The sequence below is a fragment of the Pteropus alecto genome, unplaced genomic scaffold (assembly GCF_000325575.1).
Source record: "Pteropus alecto unplaced genomic scaffold, ASM32557v1 scaffold104, whole genome shotgun sequence".
NCBI classification, from domain to species: Eukaryota; Metazoa; Chordata; class Mammalia; order Chiroptera; family Pteropodidae; genus Pteropus; species Pteropus alecto.
The window spans coordinates 907,521-934,931 of record NW_006436664.1 but is presented as its reverse complement, the minus strand read 5'-3'; the positions used below and the strand labels follow the sequence as shown (position 1 = coordinate 934,931).

General features: G+C 32.7%; 1 protein-coding gene across 2 annotated transcripts in view; it reads left to right on the top strand.

Annotated features, from left to right (window-relative positions):
- LRFN5 (leucine rich repeat and fibronectin type III domain containing 5) overlaps positions 1-27,411 on the top strand; it is a 241,173-nt gene that overhangs the window by 103,465 nt on the left and 110,297 nt on the right. Inside the window, exon 2 of one of the 2 annotated variants that reach the window (XM_006913452.2) lies at positions 13,073-13,248. The gene's annotated coding sequence lies outside the window, so the exon portion shown is untranslated. Of the gene's footprint in view, positions 1-13,069; positions 13,249-27,411 lie in introns of those variants that run through there. The other variant, XM_025047941.1, reaches the window with a different exon arrangement.

Here is a 27,411-nt window from a genome sequence, read left to right as displayed (position 1 = left end):
TTTTATTTTTCTTTCAGATCTAATGGATAACTTTGCTGGATATTTTATTCTTGTCTACCAATTTCTTTTTTTCAATAATTTAAATATTTGATTCCACTCTCTCCTAGCTTATAGGATTTCTACTTAAAAAAATCAACTGTAATCTAATGAAGTTTTCTGTGTAAGTTACTGTCTTCTTTTCCCTGGCTGCCTTGTGAATTCTTTCTTTGTCAATAATTTTTGACAGTTTTAATATAATGTGCCTTGGAGGAGGCCTTTTGTATTAAGATAATTGGATATTCTGTTAGATTCTTGGATTCAAAGGTCTACTTTTTCCATAGATTTGAGAAGTTCTTGTCAATTATTTGTTTGAATAGGCTCTGTATTCTCTTCTCTCTCTCTTCCCCTCCTGGAATATCCATTATTCTTATATTGCTCTTTCTAATAGAGTCAGATAGTTCTTGTACAGTTCTTTCTCTCTTTCTTTCTTTTTTTCTTCTATGAATTCTCTCTCTTCTTGCACCTGAGTTATTTATAGATTTATATTTTCCAGATCACTAGTTCTTTTCAACATCTGGTATGTTCCATTTCCTAAACTCGCTAATTTGTACTTCATCTCTTTTATTGAGTTCTTCCATTACAGAATTTCTCTTTGGTTCTTTTTTATAGTTTCAAGTCTCTTTGGTGAAGTACTTTTGTCTGTTGACTTTATTTCAGTTTGTTGAATGACTTTTCTGAATTTTCTTGTGTCTTATTGAGCTTTCCCAGAACTGCAATCTTGACTTCTCTGTCATTTAAATCACAGTCTTCTGTGTCTTTAAGTTTATTTTCTGGAGATTTTTAATTTTCTTTCTGAACTTCTTTGTTACCTTGGTTATTCATTGTGCTTGATAGATTATTTCTGTGCCTGGGCATTTGTGAGAATGAAATGTTTGTTTAATTTATTTTTTATTTATTTTTAAGTATTTGACTCTTAACTGTCTAGCAGGTTGATAAGTAGAGGTCTTTCTTTGTTCTCCAGGAGGTGGTGCTTAAGTGCAAGTTTTTGTTTTCTCTTATTTGAAATACTGGGACTTCCGAGATCTTTGTATGGTTTTGTCACCTCTGCCATGGAAAACACCCTGTATTCCCAAGGATGTGGGCATCCTGTTAATGACTTAGTCACCTCGGTCTTGGGACACCACCCTTATGGTGGGATGTGGCGGGCTATGGGTCTCTTGGCCTGTGTGTTCTCAGTGCCACCTTCCGGCAGACAGAAGCCACCAGCAGTGACACACTGTCTCAGGAGTTCAACCTGTTTCTACCAGGCTCCACCATGTCCGGTGGGGGATGGGTAGGCTGGGAGAAGAGAGTTCCCACATTTATGACTCTGTTCTTCCCAGTGGGTTCCACTTCAATTAGCACAGACCATTTAGGCTGGAAAGTTATTTCTGTGCTTTCATACTCTGTGAGTGGAGAATTTATTGCCAGTGGTCCACAGGAGTATTGAGGATGTGTGGTGGCTTACTGCATCTGGGGCTCCCTTTGCCTGGTGATGCAACTTGTAGAATGCTGCTACCCTTTGCACCACTTCTCTGTCCCTGAAGCTGGGCTCAGCCTCAGAATATTCCAGCCACCCAGGCTTGATTGCTGCCTCTGTCTCTCCAGTTTTCTCAGTGGAGGTTGCACCCTGACCCGTCACTGCTATCATATCTACTGGGGCCGGGCGAACACTGGACTGCATCTGACTCTCCCATCTCTGTCCTCTCCCTAGTCCTGTTGCACCTGATCTCTCTGATATGCTCACCTTCAGATGTCTCAGTGCACAGATTTCTCAGAAGTGTTTGTGTTAAGCAGAGAAACTTTTATTGAATTATAGGTGTCCAACTTGTTATAATTCAAGAGGACAGAGAGAACTGGAGTTCTCACACTACCGTACTGCTGATGTCACTCCCCAAATAAAATATTAAAATTGATGTTTATTTTATTCTGAGCTCAGTTACAGCTATGCAGAACCATTTGACTAATGTATGTAATCATTCTAAAGAAGAAAATGCTCTTCCTCAGAGAATTAAAGTTCACAAAGCTAACAGAACTTAAAGTAAAATTCAAATGCACACATTTTAAGCATTATAAAGGAAGTTATAGTTCCCTTGGTCAGACAGCAAAATCACAAAATAGAACATACTGAAAAAAATGATTAAAACTATACACAGAGACACATCTGTATGTGTGTGTTAGAGTAGGAATCTATCTATCTATCTATCTATCTATCTATATACACACACACTCCTACTATAAGCGATATATAAATGTGTATATCTATGTGTGTGTGTGTGTGATTCTTTCTTTGTCAATAATTTTTGACAGTTTTAATATAATGTGCCTTGGAGGAGGCCTTTTGTATTAAGATAATTGGATATTCTGTTAGATTCTTGGATTCAAAGATCTACTTTTTCCATAGATTTGAGAAGTTCTTGTCAATTATTTGTTTGAATAGGCTCTGTATTCTCTTCTCTCTCTCTTCCCCTCCTGGAATATCCATTATTCTTATATTGCTCTTTCTAATAGAGTCAGATAGTTCTTGTACAGTTCTTTCTCTCTTTCTTTCTTTTTTTCTTCTATGAATTCTCTCTCTTCTTGCACCTGAGTTATTTATAGATTTATATTTTCCAGATCACTAGTTCTTTTCAACATCTGGTATGTTCCATTTCCTAAACTCGCTAATTTGTACTTCATCTCTTTTATTGAGTTCTTCCATTACAGAATTTCTCTTTGGTTCTTTTTTATAGTTTCAAGTCTCTTTGGTGAAGTACTTTTGTCTGTTGACTTTATTTCAGTTTGTTGAATGACTTTTCTGAATTTTCTTGTGTCTTATTGAGCTTTCCCAGAACTGCAATCTTGACTTCTCTGTCATTTAAATCACAGTCTTCTGTGTCTTTAAGTTTATTTTCTGGAGATTTTTAATTTTCTTTCTGAACTTCTTTGTTACCTTGGTTATTCATTGTGCTTGATAGATTATTTCTGTGCCTGGGCATTTGTGAGAATGAAATGTTCGTTTAATTTATTTTTTATTTATTTTTAAGTATTTGACTCTTAACTGTCTAGCAGGTTGATAAGTAGAGGTCTTTCTTTGTTCTCCAGGAGGTGGTGCTTAAGTGCAAGTTTTTGTTTTCTCTTATTTGAAATACTGGGACTTCCGAGATCTTTGTATGGTTTTGTCACCTCTGCCATGGAAAACACCCTGTATTCCCAAGGATGTGGGCATCCTGTTAATGACTTAGTCACCTCAGTCTTGGGACACCACCCTTATGGTGGGATGTGGCGGGCTATGGGTCTCTTGGCCTGTGTGTTCTCAGTGCCACCTTCCGGCAGACAGAAGCCACCAGCAGTGACACACTGTCTCAGGAGTTCAACCTGTTTCTACCAGGCTCCACCATGTCCGGTGGGGGATGGGTAGGCTGGGAGAAGAGAGTTCCCACATTTATGACTCTGTTCTTCCCAGTGGGTTCCACTTCAATTAGCACAGACCATTTAGGCTGGAAAGTTATTTCTGTGCTTTCATACTCTGTGAGTGGAGAATTTATTGCCAGTGGTCCACAGGAGTATTGAGGATGTGTGGTGGCTTACTGCATCTGGGGCTCCCTTTGCCTGGTGATGCAACTTGTAGAATGCTGCTACCCTTTGCACCACTTCTCTGTCCCTGAAGCTGGGCTCAGCCTCAGAATATTCCAGCCACCCAGGCTTGATTGCTGCCTCTGTCTCTCCAGTTTTCTCAGTGGAGGTTGCACCCTGACCCGTCACTGCTATCATATCTACTGGGGCCGGGCGAACACTGGACTGCATCTGACTCTCCCATCTCTGTCCTCTCCCTAGTCCTGTTGCACCTGATCTCTCTGATATGCTCACCTTCAGATGTCTCAGTGCACAGATTTCTCAGAAGTGTTTGTGTTAAGCAGAGAAACTTTTATTGAATTATAGGTGTCCAACTTGTTATAATTCAAGAGGACAGAGAGAACTGGAGTTCTCACACTACCGTACTGCTGATGTCACTCCCCAAATAAAATATTAAAATTGATGTTTATTTTATTCTGAGCTCAGTTACAGCTATGCAGAACCATTTGACTAATGTATGTAATCATTCTAAAGAAGAAAATGCTCTTCCTCAGAGAATTAAAGTTCACAAAGCTAACAGAACTTAAAGTAAAATTCAAATGCACACATTTTAAGCATTATAAAGGAAGTTATAGTTCCCTTGGTCAGACAGCAAAATCACAAAATAGAACATACTGAAAAAAATGATTAAAACTATACACAGAGACACATCTGTATGTGTGTGTTAGAGTAGGAATCTATCTATCTATCTATCTATCTATCTATCTATCTATCTATCTATCATCTATCTATCTATCTATCTATATACACACACACTCCTACTATAAGCGATATATAAATGTGTATATCTATGTGTATATATATATATATAGCTTATAGAATGTCTCGGGAGTTGAGGTAAATTCTCTAATTTATATTTAGTCTTAAATATTTATCACATTATAAATTCACTGATGATACGTATATGTATCCATTTATCTCATTACTTCATCAGAGGTCTCTCCAAGTAGAGCCACACTCTGAAGGTGCTGAAAGTCAGTTTGCTTTTGTAGAAGGACCTGCCTAAACTGGGCTGCCTTGTTAGAGGCAGTCCCTTAGGACATTAGCATTAGAAAGTATCCTCAGGAACATCTCTTCCAACCTTAAGTTTCACAAAAGTATGTTCTCTTTGATAGCCATACAGAATGAATGTATCAGCACACAACGAACTTACTACCACCAGCCCGTCTTTCTGTGGGGACTATTTAAATAGTACATTCTTAATGTAAAAGTAAAATCTCCTTGCAATTCTTTATTCCAAATCATGTACTCTGGCTTTAACACTCACTCTTCCTACCCCTTGTAAATAATATTTGAAGCTATCTTTCCAGTATCTTATCTCTTTCCCAAGATACAATTCTCATTTTTATTTTCAACCATTTTTTATTAGCAATGGTTGGGGTTGGCTGAACTTTCCTTGGATGTCTGTCTCTAGGCATATTCCACCACAATTCTGAATGAGACACGCTGTTTTCCGTATGCAATTCAATAAGGACCAAATAATTCACTGCAGCTATTAAACTTATTGTTCTGAATGTTTCTTTTCTGTTAATTAATGTTGGGGTCATAGTACTGAAACTGTTGACCTTTAGGATCATGGAAACAATTAATACCCTAAGTGTATTTCATACCGACTGCCTTTAAAGTTGTATCCTATGCCCTGCCCTTTAATAGTTTAGTTTCTGAATCTAAGCATCTATAGCTTTGGCTCTATTATATTTAATTTTAACAGTCTTGGCCCATCCATTAAACCTATGGAGACATTTTTAAGTGCCAGTTTTGTGTCAGTCACAGTATCACAGATTTAATAAGTGCTTTTTCTTATGTCTTCTTGCAAATCAGTGTTAAAATGCTGAACAAGAAAAGATCAAGGACAGCAGTGTTACTGTCTAATGAAATAATGTATCTGAAAGTGCTTTTCAAGCACTATTTTATGTTCATCTTTGGTCCTGCATCCTTCCTTCTGTCTTTTATACATACCACTTTATAATCTGACCTAAGGGGAATTTTTCCTGTATAGTCTTCATGGTTTCCTTAACTTTCTTTCCAATAATCTCTTTGTCATCAAAATAACTTCTAATTGTATCATATGAATTTTACTTTAAGAACTTTCTTCTCTTTTTGAGTCATTTTTTATCTTAGAAAGCATTAACCTCTCTGAGTTTTTTAGTGTATGATTTTCCTTTATTTGCAGTTAAAAATCTTTCATTTGTAATACGTAAGTGTCTGTTATATGTAGCTGAGAGTGCTTGATGCTCCAGGGCATACAATTACCCATATCATGTTCCCGGACCTCAAAGAGCTTATAGGCCAATAGGAGGGCTAAGGTACATGATGTACCATTAGCGATACATTAGAAGTGTGATAACTCTCACTCCATTCTCTTCTTCCCTGTATTTGTAAATGTATCTTTAAGTGCCCCTCTCTCCCTGCTTTTATAAAGGAAGTAATCCTTGTGCTTCTAGATATTTTTCTACACTCATATTGCCCATTAGCGTGTTTGAAGTGGTTCCAACTCCCAATCTACACGTGGTCCTTGGTTTGTCTGAAATTGCTCCAAAATCTTCTTTAACCCACCATGCATCTAATTTATAATTGCTTAACAGTTACCGAGAACCTACAGCCTCATGTTTAACTCACTGACTTTGAGTAGTATACATATTCTAGTGTTCTTGGAGTGAACATGTAGACATGCTCTCTCTCTTTTGTGCCTCTGCCTCTGTCCCCTTCCCCACCCTCGCTCTCTCCCTTTTTGGGTAGATGGATGGATGGGTGGATGGATAGATGAATAAGTAGATGGATAGATAGACAGACAGGTAGGTAGATCTACATACACATTTATTTATATAGTGTTCTAATATATACTCATAGGCATGCACACTAGAAATATCTACCTATACATATATACATGAAGTAGATATTTCTAATATACTATGTATATAGTATGCTTATGAGTGAGTTCAAATTATTTATACCATAAATTTATTTGTTTGCATTTATGCATTTAAGTCAATTCAGTATTTAATATGTCATTAAGCATTTTGACTAGTGTCTAAAATAATGAATTAAAAACAAAGAAACAACCAACATCACAACTAAACATTTTCTCCCACTCTTAAACCACCTCATATTTGCCAAGTACCAGAAATACACATTTTCTTTTATTTTTTGGTTAATAAAGAAAAGTGTATCAGTGAAGAGCATGTAGAGATTCTGCTCAACCTTAGCCCAGCAGGACACACAGCAGTTGGATAATTTACTATACCAAATTCTTGGTGCAAAATCTAATCCTTATCTCATGGAATAATGCCACTGACATGCTGTGACACCTAAAGCAAGCAGCAATTCAGTTTTTGTTTGTTTGTTTTTTTGTTGACGAAAAGATTTAAGCTCTTTCCTAGTTTTTCTGTGAAGCACACTATATTTCAGATATGGTATAATAAGGACCAAATAATTCACTGAAAATGTTAAACGTGATGTTTTGGACATTTCTGTTAACGAATACTGAGATTGCAGCCCTGAAATTGCTGATTCTTAAAGGTCACACTAAGGCACATGATGTACCATTATGTAGATTCACTGCAGTTGTGAGATATAATACAGAGATCCTCATATACCCTATGCCTAGCTTTTCCCAATGGTAACATCTTGTGTAACTGTAGCACAATATCTCATATCACAATCAGGAAACTGACATTAATACAATCTACTGAACTTATTCACATTTTACCAGTTTTACATATACTCATGCATGTTTATATTTAGTTTTTTAAAAAATTTTATCACGTATGTATATATGCATGAAGATAGCCAAAATACAGGACAGTTCTGTCACCACAATACCGCTTACTACCCTTTTATAGCCACAACCACTCCCTTTCGCATCTCTAACTCTTATCTATTAGATATAATTTTAAAAGAAAAAATGTACTCATGTATTACTTGTATAATGAATATTAATAAATAAAGAGTACACACTTTCTAATGCATATTAAAAAATTGATCTGGCTTCTACAAATTTATGCGTGAATCAGAATTCCAAAGGGAGTACATAATATAATATGCATGTTTTGAAATTCTATTTAATTTATTTTGAAAAATTCTTATGTTTAGAGAATATACAGTATAATGGTTTCTTTATGAAATCATTTCTGATTTCACCTGCAGGCTGTGAAGTTGCAGAAAAAAGGAAGGAAGGAAGAGGGTGCAGAAGAGAGAAGAGGAGATGTGGAGAAAGGGAAGGAGGGAAGGAAGTAGGGAAGAAAGAAAGAGATGAAATGGGGAACAGAAAAGAAGTAGGGAGGATAGAAAGAGTCATTGTATGTAGATACATGTAGTTAAAATATACATTGTATCAATAAGAATATCAACTTGTTGATATTCTATTTTAATTGGAAAAAATCATTACCAAGATACATGTAGTTAAAATATACATTGTATCAATAAGAATATCAACTTGTTGATATTCTTATTTTAATTGGAAAAAATCATTACCAAGGTGACATACTGACATGCATATTAGTGTGAACATGATATCTGTCTGCCGACTTTTGCCAAACCACTAAGAGTAAAAGAAAGTTGCATTTTATTTTCCCCTGCATTCAGTCAGGAACAGAGCAGGACTGACATTTACACTGTCAGAGCAGATCGGGAGCTAAGACAGGGAGAAGTAAAGGGACAGTTCTCTCACTGCACTGAGGGATAAAGACGTAATGATCAAAATTGTCTTTTAGAAGGAAAAAAATTGCTTCTGGAACTTTGAAACTCAAAGGAATGTCAAGAAAACTTTTAGCAAGGTAGACTTATCTAGTGAATTATTTTTTGTTACTGTTTATATTATTTTGATCCTGTCATTTAAGAAAATCTTAGATATGCAAGAAAAAATACCTCGTTAACTCTATAATCTTAAGTAAGACCTTATTTTACATTTTAAAATTTACTTTAGAATAAGAAATTTGCATTATAATTTAGTAAATAGGATTTTTTTAATAGTTAAAGTCAAATTGTGATAATGCGTTTTGTTTCTCCACTAAATCAGTTACCAATTTAGTATCTTTTTTATGATGAAAATTCTATTATTTGAAATTATCATTTGTGAAAGTTAGTGAATGAATTTTTTCCTTAAAACATTACAAAGTCAGCACCACCTGTACATACCCTTTGCACCTTCCAAAATACCCCTTCACCTTAGATTGTATCTCATTGAAATACAGCATTACTTAAAATAACTTAAAGTTATTTTCTTGAGTCATTAACGAGAACTTACAAATGCAGTAATAAAAATTTTTAGGTTACCAAGATTTATGTTTTATTTAACTGCTGAACTCTTGCTATTAGAGGAAAGGAATGATTAGTTGCTCTCATTTACAATGTGGCATTTACATTATGCAATAAATCCTCTAGTGGTGCATTAATTTATGTATCAAATGATCTTGTAGCTGAGTATATGATACTGCACTTTTGTCTAATAACATAAATGCATTTCCATATTCAATCATATGAATCTTCTGAATACTTAGGCATTTAAACAACTCATTTATTATTCTATAATTCCGGTTTGATTTTTTGAAGTTATTCTTCTTAACAAAACAACATTTCTAATATTATACCCTCCTTTTTGAAGTAGTTCACTAAAGGTCATGACCATTTTATGCCAAGCATTATATTATTCTATGGTTATTAAATAAGTGATTGAGTGAATTACAATGAAACCAGGTGATTCACTTATTCATATATTTCAAAACAGCTAGATTTTTGCATCATGCAGAGCAAACATCAAGATTACTAAATGTTTAATTTTTAATCATTTTTAACACAAGGTAAATATAATTAAAGACTAATGTAGAACACCTCCCTCATGTTATTTGCTTTGGATTATTAGAGAGAAGAAGGAGAAAGATCAGTAGTCATACCGTTAGATAGATTCATAATTATTCAAACTCTGTGGATCTTTAAATTAAAAGGAATACTTAAGGTTATCTTACTGTTATCTTCAAATATTTCAAGGGTTTCCTTAGTATCAATGAGTTAAAACTTAGGGCAGTCCTAGGAAGAACTTCCTGAGGGAAATAAAATTATCACCTGCCTACAATGAATAAAGTGCCATGATTGGTACTTTCTGATGTATTATGCCTTGAAAAAATTGCTATGTTTTGTAATATATATATATTTTCATTTAAAAAGAGACAATTGAGTGATAGGATCATAGCTATGATTCCACCCTGGTTATAAGACTTTAAAGGCCTGCTTTTGCTGATTCAAATCAAAGTACAAGTGGTCCTCGACTTGACGATGGTGTGAAAGCAATAACATTCGTAGGAAGTGTATTTTGAATATTGATCTTTTCCCAGGTTAGTGATACATGGTACAATACTCTCCTGTAATGCTGGACAGTGACAGTGAGCCGCAGCTCCCAGTCAGCCTCTCCATCATGAGGGTAAACAACTGACACTCTACGGTATATTCATTGTGTTAGATGATTTTGCCCACCTTAGGTTAACATAAGTGTTTTGAGCATGTTTAAGGTAGGCTGGGTTAAACTATGATGTATGGCAGGTTAGTTCTATTAAATATATTTTTGGCTTTCGTATATTTTCAACTCAACTTATGTCTTTATCAGGACAAAACCTGTTGTAAATAGAGGATCATCTGTATATGTTCCGATAGGTGATGGACACTTAGTGAAGATATTACAGAAAGGAAGAAAGCACTGTTAGAAGCTGGAAGGGGTCATGATTTTCATTTTTTGAAACGATATTCCCTAATAACTTCCAGAGTTTTACCTATGTTTCTTGAGTTTTTTCAGAGTTTAATACCGGCATCCAAGATAATCATTAAAGGGAGAACTATGTTTCTTGGGAAACATGTACATAAATAGTAACTATTGCCAAATTTCCTAAGACTGTGGAAGACGGCCAACATAGCAACAACTTGGAACTAAGGAACTGATCAGAAATTCTTATAAGATGTTTTGTTTCAACATACTATCAGGAAGAAAAGCAAATCTTTGAAGATCACACTGGAAAATTACGCTGTCAGAATCCTGATTTAAAATTTGTTTTTGACATTGCACTGACCAAAACATATGGACTAAAAAATATAGTACCTTATTTAAGTTTCTTTACTATTGAATCCTATAATGGTTTTCTGAAACCATCATGAGATATAAGAGCATCAATTTGGATTGAGGTAGCCCTGTGTGAGAGCCCCAGCTTTGCCAGATACGAGGCTACGGCCTTGATCAAAGTTAGTTGACGTTTCCATCCCCACCTCTTACAGCAGTATACAGGAATATGTATTTGCCTCATTTGATTCTTGAGGGAATTGATTTAGATAATACATGTTTTTATAGCTGGCACATAGTAAGTGTTTAATAAGATATTATTATAAAAAGGAAAATGTTATTATCATTAATAAATAATGTAACCATTCATAAAAAGAACTTTCTCTGAGAAATTATAATTTAGAAAGCATTGCAGCAGTTACTATGCTCTTCATGCCGAAATGAAGACATGGAAATCCTGCTGATTGTAAATCTTGTATTTTTGTTTGTTTGTTTGTTTGTTTGTTTTTGTTATTTGTTTAGAATGATTATTGGAGGTATTTATGTTTTGTTATCATAATGCCATCATATAAAACATAATTATAAATTCAAGTTTACTCTTGCTTTATACTACCTCTTTATTACAGAGAAAGGAACATAATCAGTTTCAAAAACAATGAGGCTTCTTGGTCTGAATGTTGTACTTCTAGGAATTTATTATATATATATTTACTCATGTGTACATAGATACATGTATGTGAACATTGATTATATAATTTTATAATTTAAAATCCTGGAAACTTGCTAATTTTCTATTGGAATTCATTATGAACAGATTATGTTGTGTGCATACGATAGATATTCACTGATAAAATATATGGGGGTTGATGATAGAAGAAAGAAATGGAATGTTCTCCATGATGTAATAAATGAAAAGCATAGGATGATACAGAGTACAGCATTCTTATATATCTATAAAACTGCACACACACTCATATATGCATGAAATATTTCTAAGAGGATGTTCTATAATGTGAAATTTGTTCTTTCTGAGAGACATATGTCTTGCTTTGAAGGGAAATTTACTTTTGGATTTCTTGTATGTTTATCATGTGTGTAAAATGTAAAAATTAGTTTAAAATATTGATAGAAGGAAATAAATGAAAAGACAAGAAATAACTGTATCAGTGCGGTTAGCATATGTTTGATTTATATTTGTGTGCATGTATGTGTGAGATATGAGTTAGTCTATACTTCTATAATAAACATCTTTCTTTTATAGTAAATATAAATAAAAATATAGCATTGGTTGACATATTGAAAGATAATCTGAAATAAACTATAAATTACTTTATTCAAAATTATCATTAATGTGTGCATTGATTTTTAGCATTTCTCAGTAATGTCACTATAAATTTAGGCAACAGCTTAACTTTTTTAAAAAAAATTAAGTCCTAAGTATTGGGTATTTCAGAAAAATATAATCATCTTCTTAAATTATGGCTTTGTAAAATCATTCACATATCTTTACAGGTAGAAACAGTGGAAGCAATAAACTAAACCCAAGTTGTCTTTGTATCATCTTATATCTGTTTTTTATTGTTACCCTTTGGAATTGTATTATTTCTCACTTTTGCTTCTGCAGATAAAATAAGTCATAGCTTAAGTACAATTACAATGCTTTTACTCATTTCAAGAGCATTTTAAAAAATTCAGCCTATTTCTACATTATAAATGATAGTGGTTGAATATCAATTGGTACTATTATAAAGATCTTAGGGGAAAGAAGATTAAATATTGTCTCAAAGAGCTAGGTTTGTTATTATCTAGACTGACATGGAACCCTCAGAAATAGGAAAATATCAGCAATCTTCTGACTCGAAGTTAAACTACAAGTGGCATGTCTGCATATATTTCCTCCATAGAAATATGTGTTGAAATAAACATATTTTTGTTCTATTGAAGAAAATACAAGCAACAGGATATAAGGCTATTATCTCCATGAGGAGAGGACTTAAGAAATTCATTCACTGCCATATCCCCAGTGTCATGTACCTGGTACATAGCAGATGATGATTAAACATTTGTTGACTAAAGCGATTCTTTAACATTAGCCTACAAGTTAAATTAATGGAAGTACTATAAAGAAAATTGACCTAGGTATCTTTTGATTATTTAAACTATCTTAAATTAAAATAAGAAGACTCTTTCCAATAATGAAAATCAATCTATTGGAATCAGAGCATATTGTACATTCCACTGGAAAGTCTTAATATGCAAATCTCTTTAAATTCTATTTAATAACATTTCTGACATAGTTTGAGACTGATTACACAGTAAACAGCAACTATATTTTTCCAAGACACTTCATAAGCATATTTTGATATACTTTTTTTTGTGTGCTTATCTCCTTTGAAGAGTCCCTGTAACCATTCAGCCAGGTGTTGGGAAGAGATGTAGTAGCTGAGGACCCTTCTTTCTGACATCATCCTCAGCATCAGTTTCGGAGATGCTTTCGCCCTGTCCGTCTTCTGCAGCAGCCAGGCAGAGCGCCAACTCCTTCAAAGCCGTGAGGAACTATTCAGGCTCCAGAAGTAAGTTGATCGTGTTCAATTTGATAATTGCTAGTGGGTTTCAAACCATTTAGGGGAGGCTTATTAAAATCTTGCAAATTAATATACTAATTAAAACTAGCATTATTCATCACTGATTATTATTTTCTTTTTTCTCATATCTTTCTAGAGTTAGAAAATCTACCACTTTTTATGTCGATAACATATCTTTATGGAATTCTTTTTTTTTTCCAGGATTGTTTCACAATGCATTATCAGAATCTATCAGAATCTATGTTGGCAGCCTTGAGGAGTAGACATGGGAGAGAGTAATGATGTTTGCACATGAGTAAACAGATTCAGAAAGACCAAGTATTTTATCAAAGTTGCTTGGCTAATGATTAAGGAAGATGGAATAAAATTCCTGGTCTTTTGATTCTTAAAAATCAAGTGCTCATTTTGTGACTTTGATCTCCTTTGCTATATGGAGGGTAAGAGAGTAGTGCTAGAAATAGCACTTTTCCCGATTGGTTCGATTATTGAATGACATGTTCTTTCTGTCATTGAAAGATACTTATGGCAGTCTGTAAATAAGTATGTTAAAAAAAAAAAAAAAACTAAAGAAAAGGGAAATCACATGTAAGAAAATGAATTGAAATCAGGGAACATGAAGAGTCTGCTAAATGCATAACATAATGTATTGTATACCAAATGCTTGATATAGGCATCTCTTGCTTCTCTTAGTGATATATTTGTATGAAAATGTCACCATGCATAAAATGATTATGGGTGCATTTTTATAAAGAGCAAGGTTTAATCTACCTAGATTGTCTGTTGGTAATTAGGTGCTTAGCAATTGAAATCTCCTTGAAGAGAACGGGTAGGAGATACTTAATAACCTGAGTTTATTTTGCAACATATTACAGCTTCAGTAAACCAGCAACAGAAATGTCTGTATCCTTAAGGGAACATAGAGACTATTGCTAAGAATTTGTTTCTGATCATGGTGCTATGGATTACATAAAAATTTAAAACAGGCAGCCAGTGTGTTGTTGCTAGTATACTCAAAATAATGTGAAAGACTGCTTTTAAGATATAAACAACAAAAAAAGATATATTAGGCAATATTGAGATTAATTTATTATAACTAGTATAACATGATGAGTCTGAGTATGCAAAAGATAGAAGTCATTATTTTAGTGTAGATTTATTCTATCTATGTTTTATTGCCTTGTACTCCTTTGGTACATGATTTATTCATTTATCTTAAGAATTGCTTTTGTTGTGTTGGTCCTTGAGTTTTTTATTATTATCATTATTATTATTATTATTATTATTAATTAGAGCAAATTGAGGAAGACATTTTAGATTTTCCATCTTTTAATTTTCTTAAAGAAATGGAGGACCTTGTCTATGAAGTGATTTCACACAGTTTGAAGATACGGAAATGTATAGAGTATGTTTGTTTGTTTGTTTTTTGGAGGGTTTGTTTCCCAAAGGCAACCACACAAGAGACTCCAGACATTTTATATGCCCAAACAATTAATTAGATAATTAATGAATTTTTGTTTTTCATTGGTAAAGCTGACTTTTTCTAAATAAAACATCTGACTTTATGAAAGCTATTAGCAGAGGAAATATATTTACTAATACAGATTCCCTAGTATAAATCAGAAGACTTAGTGAATTCAAATATGTTTTTATTTACTAATGACTATAATTAAGGTCACAGGATTTACTTAATTAACCTGGCAATATAAGGGTAACAAATAAGTTATACATTGAAAATGTCTCTTCTGAGTTAATGCTTAATTCAGTTTTTTTTTTTTTTTAATTACCAGTCCATTAGTCTGTAGAAGTAGAATCTCCTTTTCTCTTTCTATTTTTTCTTTGGAGTAACATTAAGCTGAAATTCTTGCATGGAATTAATCACCCTGAAAAAAGAGAAAGTAAATACATTCCTAATTAGACTCCTCAAATTTCAAAGAACTGGTTGAAAATTCATAGCACATCTATTAAATCTCTTTTAAAAAATAAATGGAATACTGGGAACTTTCTTAGAGGAAGTAATGAATGGAGAAGTAGTATAATAATAATAAGGCAATGGAATATCCTTTAGTTATTAGTGCAGGACTGTTCAGGTGGTGGTGGTTGTTATGACAGTTCTTTTTTCTCACTATGGCATTTTTAATTAGTCTTGGCCAGTAAAATAGCACTTTTTTCTATTTCAGCTGTTCTTTCTTATTTAACTAAAACTCTGATGAATTTAAACAATAAACAATAATGTCTGAACAGGAGATATGCATGCTTGTGTAAATAGGTACATATGTATCTAAAGATAATTTACCGTAGACATAACAGCAATGATAATCACTGTGCAAAACTAATATGCCTTCTAAATACTTAATGACATTGAATATATAATATTTAAAATACTTTTATTTTTCTGAAACAAATTCCCCTATGTTTATTTAATGTTTATAAATGATCAACTCTGATAAGATTAGTTGACAGTGGCTTAATAACATCATAATAATGACATATTATTTGATACTTTTTAGTACTTTTTAAATAACCATTAACTTATTTGACTCAGACTATTTCTATGAGATAGTTTTAAAAATTTGTATATGCTCTCCACCAGACAGATTTTTAATGCTTAATATTTTTAGGTATATATTTATATTCTTAAAATCATACCGAAAACTTGAGCCACAAAAATACTGTTATAAAATTAGGGCTATCTATAGGACAACGTAACATGCTAACTACGAATGCTAAAGTATTTGCCTGAATTAAGTTTAATAATCCGAAAGATAGAACAGAGATGAAACATATTATGCATTGCTCGTTTTATAAAAAAGAAGAAGAAAAAATTTTCAGAGAAAGCAAACTTTATAATGACTCTCACGAATGTATGCCTTCATTATCAATCACGTCCAATTTGGTATATCTAATTACCTAAGTGCCTTAAATTTAACATGTTGCAAACTAAACTCACAGTAATCTCTCCAAATATACTCTTTTAATATTCTAGGGCTCAATATATGACTTCACGATATACCAGAAAAAATAGGAATCATCTTGTCACCTCTCTCCTTCATTCCATGATTTCTATCACCTAATCCGGTCATATTTACCTACCAAAAAAATAAATAAACTTATTGAATTTATTCATTTTTCTCCATTTGAGACTACCAGTACTCTGGTTCTAAATAACATAATCTGTCCCCTGGGCTACTCCAGAAGCCTCCTAAATTACTACTTCCATGCAATGATGCACCTATTCTCAGTCTATTCTCTGTAGACTGAGAATGACAAAATTGAGATGTCATACCTCCCAAAAGGCCATCACTCTTAAAATATAGGCAGAGTTCATTATTATGGCTTTCCATGCCCTGCATGGTTTAGCACTTTTTTTTAAATACCCCCAACTCATTGCACAGCATACTTCCTTCCCTTCCTGCATTCCAGGCACAGAGGCCTTTCGTTTCTTCTTCCCAATCCTGTGACCTCCCACCCAACTCTAGGTGCCCTGGTTGTTTTTTTCCCTCAGGGGATCACCACTCTCAACTCCTTTTTGCCTCTCGTCTCAACACAATAGTAACTTATCAAAGGAAGCCTTTCTCTGTGCCTGATCAGATTGTCTTCTCTTATTATACAGTCTTATACTACTATATAACTAATTCATTACAATTTTATATCTCTCTGTGAAGTTACCTTACTAATATTGACTTCCCTTTCAAATTGTAAGCACTATAAGGTCACAATCCATGTCCATTTTGTTCATTATTGAGACTCTATTATTTTGACTCTATGAGCACAGGTATAGAATTTCTCTCATTCTTTCTCACTTTCCCTCTTTCTGTGTGTGTGTGTGTGTGTGTGTGTGTGTGTGTGTGTGTGTGTGTGTGTTTTAAAAGACAAAAAAAATCTCTGAGATCTGAAAAAAAAATCACAGAAAAAAAATTATGACAGATGGGAAATATTGGCATCGGAAAATTACTGCTTGACTTTGCCTTTCTGCCCTTTTTTTTTTTTTTGGCCTTTTCTTTAGTGACTTATTGGGATAATTTTCCTTATAACTGACATGGCTTTTGTTATAAAGTTCTAGAAACTATGATTCTACTGATAAGAGCTGGACCTCTGCATTTCTAGAACTAATAAGAAGTACTGGCATGAAATTCTTTTACTTTTATATAGATAATGGTTAATGTTAAATAAGGATGTTCTAATTTTTAAATATGACTGTTAAAACCTATGCATTGTTCAGTAAAATAGAGGAAGTTCTCTTTATCAAGTAAAGCATGAACATTCTTTTGCTTTTATCTGTAGAAAGAAATATTCCAAGGTTATCACATCAAACAGAATTTTTGTTATCAACAATTTAGATATTTACATTTTTGTTTTTTGCATTTTCTTGTTGTCAAAGTTTGATCCCATTTTACTGCCCTCTCACCATTCACAGCAAGCGTTTAATTTTTCAGTGCCCTTATACTGCTCCCCTCTAATCTTCTTAATCTCAGCACCAATCTTCCAGGACTTCAAGAGCCTGTCCTTGCTGTTATGAAGCAGGTACAAATGAATCCAACTGGAATATTTATCTAAAAAATAATTATTTATCAGTAGAAGTAACGGTATTACAAGGAAGAAAGAAATAATGATGAAAAGCTCCAAATAATCATGTGAGTTCAGTAGAAAAGAGGTTTCTTCCATCTAAGATTATGCAAATATACTTATTAGAAGTAGAATTTACTGGACCTCAGAGGTAGGTTTCAACATTGGGCCATTGTTGTTAATGTGCTGATATGTTGTCTCATGTAGGTAAAATTCAGAAGGTAGAAAGATAATGCACAGTTGTCCCAAAAGCCCTTAAGCACTGACACCAAAACTAAAAATGTTTCAGTGGCTAGTACTTGGTACAGAAAGGCCTCTGTTCTCTCTGCCTACTGTTAATGTTGGCCCTGTGTGTTGCTAATACTATAGTTCTTACTGTGAAGTGTCCTAGGAAGCGGTCTGAATAAATACTTTGCTTTAGGAGATAATGATTACTTTACATTTAGGCCTAGGAGAGATTGATGTCATGTGGAGAGTACTCCTGGCAACTGACATCAGATGCATGGCAACAATCTTAATTGCAAAGCATTGGCTGTGAAACCCATTAGAAAAAAATCCAGTTTCTACAGATTCAGCCTGAGATATTATTTCAGATATTTTAATGAACAATCTGTTCCACTGACCATGCAGTTAGCCTCCCTTAGACCACTGTGAGCTGCACTAAGGGTATTTTAGCATAAGTCAGATTTAAAATTCTCTGGGTAAACTGAGGCATCATCTCATCAGTGTGAGAAAGAATGTAGGGGACTTTATAGCAAGGAAAACCTTGACAATGCAAAGGCTTCTAAAAAAAAATTCATGATTTGCCATGTGAAGAAACTCACCAACTAGAAAAATCTGTGTATACTGTTATTGATCATAAACACTAACTTAATATTGCTAATGACATAATATGAAGGGAAAAAACACAATGAAATTTATAGTTACCACTACCTGAAAAGATGTGTGAAAATAATCAGTGACTTTGTAGACATACTGTTACTAGCTGAAAACGTTAATATAAGAAAACCTAGAGATTTGATTTTGAAAAGCGCTAATTTAGAAAATGTACTTAACTTAGATAATACAATTTTGGCATGGAAATGCTTAATATCTAGAATGTTGGAGAACTTCCATGATGTTGAAGATATTTTATCATTGAGAGGGAATAAGAAAAGCAAACTATTGGGGATATTCACAAGCAGAAATTTAGGTATGAGTTAGTCTCAAATAATCTCTGTCAAATCTGATTACATATTTAAAGCTGGATGATGACTGTGATCTTGCAGTATGGTAGCTTGATTTCATTTGTCTAACTAATCTTACCTTTGGACTGTTAGGAATATTTGAAGTGTAACCGACTTGACATCAAAACACATTTTTCTCTGTATTTATAACAATAAACAATCAGGCACATAAGATTTGTCAACTGAGGTGAAAGCTTTGTTGCTAGTGTGGAAGCAATTTTTTTTTTTTTTTTTTGATGGCTATTCTTAGTGTCGGGCAATTCTAAATCCAAAATAAGAACCTGGTTTTCTTTTCGATCACTCGTATGCAAATACAGATTATTACGCTAAATCCTGAAGCCTTAACATACTGTTTAGTATCTGGAAAACAAATAACCTTTTAATGTCTGCTTACTTATTTATGTCTTGACAATCGAGTTACCTTACAGGCAAAGGAGGGCCTCTTAGATATTTCAACACCCACTATTATAATGATTCCAACACAGAAATAATCTACAATTGAAACATACATTTATATATAAAGCAACAGAAAGATAAACTTTTGTAATAGGAATTCTCTACATGAAAGAATTAAAAGGGAATTACAAATAAAATTATGTATATTTTTAATGTAATGTTTTCCTTTTAACAAGGTTATTTTATAAAGCATTTTTTTCATATTTCTTATATGCATCTTGAAATAAACTGTAGAATCTCAGAATTTTAGGTCGGTATAAATAAAGAATGTGTCAATGTATAACAATGATAGTGGACGTGTGGCGTTCATGGATTTTATTGATGTAGTTATATGTGAATACCAGCCAGGAAAATAGTATCCAAGAATGACTCACATAATAGTGAGCCCAGGAGACATTTAACATCTGAACACTTCCTAAGTTTGTTCTATATTCATCATAATATACCAGTAACTCTCATTAAAGGTATAGAGAGATTCTTTAAAATTTTTCAGCAATGCTTTAATATATTTTCTGAGTATTATTACAGTGGTATTTCTGATTTCTAAATATTTTGGAACAAAATCCATATATATGACTCCTTGTGCAGTTGTACAAGGGTATTCATGTAAAGGGATCTATAATTCCCCATTATGAAAAGTAATGATAAATAAGAAAGGTGCTAAAGAAAATGTCAAGTAAGAATTTAAAAATTATTGTCTCTAAGTAGAGCTTATCCTTATCCAGTCTTGGTAGTATCCTTATAATTTATTTTTGCCACATAATACCTTTGTGAACAAGTAAATATTTTGTTCTCATATATTTTAGGCTTCAGAAGTCACAAGTCTGTCCTCTAGACCTAGACAGGCGTTTGACTCAGGTTTTTTTTTTATGCTTTTGTTTCTCAGAATATTTCTTGAGTCACTTTTGGAATAAGTCCAATCATTAATAAAATAGTAACTTCAGTTGTAAGATGGACTACTGTATGAGAAATTCTAATATAGTCTACTCCAAATAACTAAAAGCTCATCTATTTATACATTTTGCCCTGCACTTTTATGCAAAATACTCAATACGAGAAACAACAAACAAATATCAGGGATTTACTTTAAAAATACGTACATTAGATGTATTAGAAATAACAAGAACGGCAACTCCAAAGCTCTGGAAGTCCTTATGAAGAATAGTTATGGAGATTAGGTATGTTTTGAAATACTGTAAATCTTTGTAAATTAATGATTTGTGTTTAGGGCATATAGGAATTTTCACTTCAACAGAATGTAAATTAACCAACATTCTATAATCATTTTGAATAAATAGGAGATTAGTACAAATTGAAAACAAGAATAAATCTCAAAATAAGTTTGATTAAAGTTATGCAAAATTAATATCTTGTATCACAAACCCAAATATTTTAAATGATCCAAAAATTATAACTTCTGAAGCTTATATAAGCATCTTATGCAAGGAAAATCTAAACAGTATAAATATACAACTAAATAAATAGATATTCAGTGTTTGTGGAGAGGAGGACTCGATATTGTTATGTCATTTTTTTGCCAACTTAATATATAGATTCAATGTAATCTCAATCTAGTTTCCAGCGTGTTATTTTGTAGATATCGGCAAAGTGGTTCTAACACTTATGTGGAGAGACAAAAGGCTCAGAATAGCCATTACAATATTGAAGAAGAACAAAGTTGGTGAACTGACACTCCCTGACTTCAAAATTTACGATAGAGCTACAGTAATTAAGACAGTGTGGTATTAGAAAAGAATAGACACATAGATTAGTGGAACAGAATAGAAATCCCAGAAATAGAAGCCCATAAATATAGTCAGCTGATTTTTAACAAAGTAGAAATGGCAAGACAACGGGTCAAAGATAGTTTGTTCAACAAATGATGTTAGAACAGCTGGATATCCACAAACAATAATGAATCTAGACACAGACTTTACACCCTTTACAAAAATTAACTCAAAATAGATTAGAAACCTAAATGTAAAATGCAAAACTATAAAACTAGAAAACAACAGGAAAAACCTTAGATGACCTTGGATATGGTGATGCATTTTTATGTACATCTAAGACATGATCCATGACATAAATAATTGGTAAGATGAACTTCATTAAAATTAAAAACTGTCTTGCAAAAAACAATGTCAAGTGAATGAGAAGACAAACATAGACTGAGAGAAACTACATGTAAAATATATATATATATATGTATGACTGTTACCCAAAATACACAAAGAGCTCTTAAAATTCAACAATAAAAACCCAAAAATATGTTTAAAAATTGGCCAAAAACCTTAATAGACACTTCAGCAAAGAAGATGTACAGATGAAAAATAGGCATATGAAATGATGTTGCACCTCATATGTCATTAGGGAAATGCAAATTGAAACAACAATGAGGTACCACTGCACGCCTATTAAAATGGCCAAAACCTGGAACACTGACAGTGTCAAATGCTGATAAGGGTGTGCAGCAACAAGAGCAATCGTACATTACTGGTGGAAATGAAAAATGGTCCAGACACTTTGAAAGTTCTCCTGTTCCTCATAAAACTAAACATACTCTTTTGAAGCCAGCAATTATGGTCTTTGGTATTAATCCAAAGGAGTTAAAAATTTATATCCACACAAAATCTGCACACATATATGTATAGCAATTTACTTATAATTGCAAAAACTTATAAGAAATCAAAATGTTCTTTGGTCAGTGGGTAGATAAGTAAACTGTGATACATCCAAATAATGGACTATTCTGTGCTAAAAAATGAGCTATTAAACCATGAAAAGACATGGAGGAATCTTAAATGCTTATTACTAAGAGAAAGAAACCAATGTGAAAAGGCTACATACTGTATGGTTACAACTATATGACATTCTGAAAAAGGCAAAACTATGAAAACAGTGTAAAGGTTAGTGATTGCCAGGAGTTTGAGTGGAGGTGGTGGTGGCGGTGGTGGTGGAGAGATGAATAGACAGAGCACAAAGTATTTTTAGGACAGTAAAAATACTCTGTCTGACACTATAATTATGTGTACATGTCATTCTATTACATGTTTGTTCAAGTACATAAAATATAAAAGACCAGGAGTGAACCATAATATAGACTAAGGAAGGACTTTGTGTGATGATATGGCAATTTAGGTTCACAATTGTAGCAAATGTTCCATTTTGTTGAGGGATGTTGACAATAGGAGAGTCTATAAATGCTTGGAGGCATAGATATGTGAGAAATATTTTTACCTTCTTTTCATCTGTGCCTGAAGCTTAAAGAGCTCTGAAAAAGTAATCTTAATAAAAATGAATTATAAACATTTCCATAGTTTCATTATTGGTCTTTGTTCTGTGTTTCAGGTTTTAAATAAATGTCTGATCTATTATGAAATATTACTGTATATATAATTTTGAAATTGCCATATTTGATATGAAATGGTTTCTTATTTTGTATTAATTTAAATTTACTTGCTTACTAATAAGATTGAGAATCTTTTCATAAGTTTATTCACCTTTCCAATTTCACTTTTAGTGAAATTTTTTGTTAATCTTTATAATAGGTTGTATTGTTCTTACCAGGTTATAGTAATTTTTAAAAAATTATATTGCCTTCTAGTCTTTTATGCATTTATTGGGTCACACATATATTGCCTCTAATCTATGGCTGATGTTTTCAGTTTAATAATGTTGTATTGTATTCATTAGGGACCAACATTCTAGGTTCAGGGATTGTAGTAGGAGTAAGATTTTTCCCTTTTTAAATGAGACACAGACTCACAAGATATGAGTAACACACAAGCAGACTTCAGTGCCAGTACTAGACTCTTGACACTCAGAAGGGCATACGAAGGGAATGTATAGCTTATATTTTATTCCTATTCAAGAGCAGTTTATGCACACTAAAGTAAAAAAGAGTGAGGGTTGTGGAATTGTTCCTACAGCTTGCAGATCCCCAAGGGAATGCGACCCTTTTCCATCTGGTTGGGGAAGCAGCACATCCATCAGAGGGTCTACAGGAACCATAGTGGTGGCCTGGATGAGACCGTGTTGCCTTAGAGTGTATTTGAGAGATGGTCATTAAGTGTTCCCTTTTATGGTGTCAGTTGACAGTATTCCTGAGTCATATTTATTGTGTTTCTATGGGCATTCTGGGGCTTACTTACATTAGTAACCCAGAGATAGTTTTTTAAATATAATGCTAGTGACACATTAAACATTTCACACATAGTATGTATGTCTTAATTTAGTATACTTTATTGTCAGCAGGTTTCATCAGCCCTTTTTATATTTAATAATTCCAGTCTTTAAATTTAAGAGAGTGCAGTGACAAAAATGTAAATCATTTTTACAAAGAGGAATCTTCATGAAGGACCCCAAAGTCCAGCAAAGAGAATGTCCCAGAGACTTCTTACCCAGATAAAATGTTTTTATTTTAATGTAACAAAATTATCAATTGTTTCTTTGGATTTTGATGTGTGTGTGTGTGTGTGTGTGTGTGTGTGTGCGCGCGTGCACGCACACGTGTGCATGTTTTTGAGTGTGCTTTTTTTGGTGTGTGTTTAAGCTATTGTTCTCTGCTACTGAAGAATTAAAGATATTTTCCTATGCACTCTTTTAATATTTTAAAAGTCTTTTGAAATATTTTTTGTACATGTGGCATCACATTATCTTGAGTCAACAATGAGCCACAAAGCTCTTTTGCTTCAGCCTGTATTCAGTGATTCTGATTATCTAAATAAGAATCAAAATAGTATACTGGAGAGAAGTGACATATATTAGGCCTTTAATAAATAAACGTTATTTTCCTTTCTCTTCCGAATTGTCTTAACTTTTATGGAAAAAAAAAAATCTACAACTTAGGTCTCCATGCTAAAACATCACCTAAATCTAAACTCAACAGCACTGGGTTTTTAGATGGTTTGTTTTCTCAGTGGAAGCATTTTGATGTGTGTGTGTGTGTGTGTGTGTGTGTGTGTGTGCGCGCGTGCACGCACACGTGTGCATGTTTTTGAGTGTGCTTTTTTTGGTGTGTGTTTAAGCTATTGTTCTCTGCTACTGAAGAATTAAAGATATTTTCCTATGCACTCTTTTAATATTTTAAAAGTCTTTTGAAATATTTTTTGTGTACGCAGAAATTAAATTGAACTTGGAGTAAAGTTCAGTTCAATTTTATATTGCCATACTAATAAAGAATTTCCTGATATTGTTTATTGAATAATCCATCATTTTCAGATTGAACTGAAACTCTAAGCCTGCCATACACAGAGCTTTCATATATGCATAGATATATTTCTTGATTTTCTATGTTATTTCATTGTTCTATTCATCATTTCTGCACAAATACTATGCTGTAATTTATTCCATGCATAAGTCTTGAAAGATTGTAAAATGAATGAACCCACTTCTTTCATTTCTCTTTCAAAATTGCCTTGGCCAATGTTGGCTCTTTATTCTTTATCCTTCTGTTTCAATTTTGAGAATAGACAAGTTTGGTGAAAATCATGCTTTATATTTTATTGGAGTTACATGTAATTTTTATTTTGTTTTAGGAAGAAATATTTTGTTTTTAACTTTTTAACTTTTTGAGAGATGGTCATTAAGTGCCTTGAATATATCTATCAGTGATCTTTTACAGGTCTATAATTACATGTTATGCATTTCTCCTTATATAGCTTGCATTTCTTTTCTTTTTCTTCATGTTACCCAATGCTTTCGTGTTTTTGCAGTGGTCTTTTCAAATGTTATGTTTTTCAATTGATTGCATAGATATAATAATGATGCTTTTTATCATTGTCTTTCAAGCAATTTTGCTGAACTTTTACTAGTTTTCATAGTTTGTAGCTGTTACTGCAATTATATAATTTTATTTATAATATCTATAAAATAGTGTTATTAAAATTTCTCTTATATTTCCATTATCTAATTGAACAAGTTAGAAGATATGTTATAATGGTGAATGCAAATGGTGATTGTGTCCATTTTTATATTTTTCTCTCTTAATAGAACTGCTACAATGGTTTGAACACTGCAATTAAAAGGCAAAATTTATCAAATTGAATATAAAAGTAAGACTCAACAATATTTGCCTGAATAGAGAGCCGCTTTAAGTTAAAAAATGCAAATAAATTAATAGCAAAAATGTGAAAAAGATATATCATGTAAATGCTAATCAAAAGAAAGCTAGACTGTCTATCGTTCAAAATAGATTTCAGAAAAAAAAACCAATATAACAAAGACTAAGAGAAATATTTTATAATAATCAAGATGTTGATTTCTTCCAGAATACATGACAATACTAAATGTGCATTTAAATATTAACAGAGCTTCATATATGGGAAAAAAAGACAAAATAAAGACTATTTTAGATAAACAAAAACAGAAATTAGCAGCCTATCTACAATAAAGTAAGTACAAAAAGGAGGCCTTTAGTGAAAGAAAATAAAAATATGGTAGGAAAATTAAGTTGAAGGAACAAAGAACAAGGTAAATATGAAAGTCAAGTTCATGACTTTAAATTAAATGACTACTGTGTTTATAATAAAACATAGCCATGAAAATCCAGGAATATTTTGAAATACAACAATGACGGAGGATTGGCACTGTCAGATATCAAAAGTTATTATAAAGCTACACTAATTATGACACTGTGATATAGGTACAGGTACCACCAAATAGAGTGATAGAAGGAACAAAATGTCCAAAAACACTCTTCACTTCACTGTTATACTGAGCCATATTTGTCATACTTTGTGTCCATGTATATATGACTTTAAAAAAAAATGGCAGAGCATAGAAGTGGGTTAAAGAAAACCCTTTTCATTGATATGTCAAATATCTAATATAAGAAAAATGAATCTTAAATCCTACCTTACAGTGTATAAAGAAAACAACACCAAATACAATATGTATGTAAATATCAAAGGCAAAATAAGATAAAATAACATAAAACAGTATAGTCGTGATTTTGGAACTATAGAAGTTTTCTTCTACACAACACAAAAATCATTAAATAAAAATTATGAAAAGACTGATATAGTGCATTAAAATTAAGGACTCTTTTCATCAAAATCCACCATTATGAAATTAAAAAGGGCAAAAAGTCAAAATGAGATATATTTGTCACACATAATAGAAAAAAGACTTATATCCAGAATACATAAAGTCTTTAAATCAGTGAGAAAATTAAAGACTACTTGATTAAAAACAAACAAAAACAACCAAAAAAAAACAAAAAAAAAACCAACCAACCACAGGCAAAGTCTTAAAGAGGAAGTGCATTAAAAATAATGTCTAAACAAATAATAAAGGTACAGAAAATTTCTAAAGTTCATTAGTCATTAGTCAAAGTGTGAACTTAATCTTCTGAACCACTAACTAGAATGGCTACATTTAAATGACAGTGAAAGATAAACACTATATGCTCTCGCTAACATATGAAATCTGAAAATATCAGACTCATAGAAACAGAGTAGAATGCTGGTCATCAGAGGCTGAGGGGTGGGGGAGATGGGAATATATTGGTCAAATGGTACAAACTTTGTTATAAGATGAAAAGTTCCAGGGAGCTAATGTACAGCATAGTGACTATAGTTAATTCTGTATTGTATACTCAAAAACTTCTATGGAAGTAGAATGTAAATGTTCTTAACATAACAACAACAACAAAATGATCATTATGTGAGGTGAAAGATATGTTAACTAATCTTTTTTGGAAACCATTTTGCAATATATATTATCAAATCATCACATTGTACACCTTAAATTTATACAATGTTATATGTCAATTACATCTCAGTAAAACTAGAAAAAATAAAACAATCATTTTATTTTGATCACAAAAATTGAGGGAGGGCTCAGTTGGGCAGTGCTCTCTTAGACTCTCATGAGCAGGCTGGCTTCATGTGTGTAAAACTTGTGC